The sequence below is a fragment of the Pundamilia nyererei genome, unplaced genomic scaffold, assembly GCF_000239375.1.
Source record: "Pundamilia nyererei isolate P.nyererei 1_Seehausen unplaced genomic scaffold, PunNye1.0 scaffold00086, whole genome shotgun sequence".
Taxonomy (NCBI): domain Eukaryota; kingdom Metazoa; phylum Chordata; class Actinopteri; order Cichliformes; family Cichlidae; genus Pundamilia; species Pundamilia nyererei.
In genome coordinates, this window is record NW_005187487.1 from 1,953,650 (window position 1) to 1,955,096 (window position 1,447).

Consider the following 1,447-nt stretch of genomic DNA (forward strand, 5'->3'; position numbering starts at 1 on the left):
GTTTATGCACACCAAGAATTAGCATGCATCGGACACAACTCCCCATCCTCTCAGCCTTATGTCCAAGCGCAGTGTTATTTTTCTACATAGGTACAATAAAGAAACGTAAAAATACATTAAAACACAGCGTAAAGCTCCGACGTTTCTCCGCCGATCAAGTTACTTTCTGAGAATACCTGTAATTGCCCAGAAGTGTGAGCCACTCTTCACTGAATTAACACAACGCCTGCCTTAATTCCGCAAATACAATCGAATGATGTATCACTTGGGTTTAAATCCATCATCGGTGTATTAGAATTACACTAAAAGATGATTTGTAACCAATAGACGCAGCACATATACATAAAAAATGCAATAAAACTGTTAAGTGCATCTTCAATCCCCGTGTAGTGTAAGACAGGCAGAACTCTTGCACGAATCGGACATTTAAGGTTTCGACTTACCTTTAAGGGCAGGAAAGTATCCATTATGTGCCGCCGCGAGCTTTAAACGGTACACTCTTTTTTTTCCTGCTTCGAGTCTAAAGCCGCTCCCTTCCCATTCATGCACTAATTCCAGAAGAGGAACTGCAAAAGCAACTGCCCGACCAGCCGCATATCGCTTCTTCTCTCGCTCCTGACAATTTTTCCCCCCACCAGCAGATGCTCTGGAAAAACCTGCGCTTTTGCCGGGAGCCAAGCTGCGACACAGAGCTTCACAGCATTTTTTGTAGTTTTTCCCTTTAAGTAAAAATAACTAGCTCGCTGCTGTGTGGGCTCGTCTGCATATTTCCATGTGAGAGTGCAGCTACATGGCATAGGCGTTTGTCTATTTTTCCCCCCCCGCGGTGCAGTAATTACTAGTGTTCACGTCCTTGGAATCGGTTGCTTCTCTTTTGTTCCTAAACACTTATCCAAGCAGAAAGAATGTCTCCTTTTAAAACGAAGTAAAGGCCGTAAGTCCAGAAGAAAACTTTCTTGTTTGTTTTCAGTGATTCGGAAGTTATTAGTTAGTCCAAGAGTGAGCAGATGGCGAGACGCGAAATCTGCGCCAGAAAGACTGCAATGGAGCGGCGGATAACCCTAGATGGCACAAACACCATGAAGTATCACGGAGCCCAATGGACAGGCGGTGGGTGGGGGAGAGGGGGGCAGAGACAGGCAGGTCACCCAGACGTGCAGTGCATGTATGCAAACACCCACTGTAGCGAGTTTGTAGCGATAATTGCGCGTAAATAGCCACTTTGGCACGGTCCACAGCAAGCACCGTTCTGTCTGCAGAGGATTAACGATCACGGATTAGCGTGTGCTTAGGGCTCACTGCAACAAAGTAGCCTATCAGCGCTGTGAGCGAGCCTGGTTCTGTAGCATGTTGCAATCTGTATGAGTATGTGGGCATTTTTCCTGTGCATTACCCTACCTGCAGAAGCTCTTAAATGCTTGCAGGTTGCATTCTCTTTGACCTTCAA

General features: G+C 45.9%; 1 protein-coding gene across 1 annotated transcript in view; it reads right to left on the bottom strand.

Moving 5' to 3' along the window:
- LOC102202217 (leucine-rich repeat and fibronectin type-III domain-containing protein 2) overlaps nt 1-1,221 on the bottom strand; it is a 132,394-nt gene extending 131,173 nt beyond the window's left edge. The window contains exon 1 of the mRNA XM_005738764.1: nt 444-1,221. The gene's annotated coding sequence lies outside the window, so the exon portion shown is untranslated. The remainder of the gene's footprint in view (nt 1-443) is intronic.
- Nucleotides 1,222-1,447: the final 226 nt, after the last annotated feature.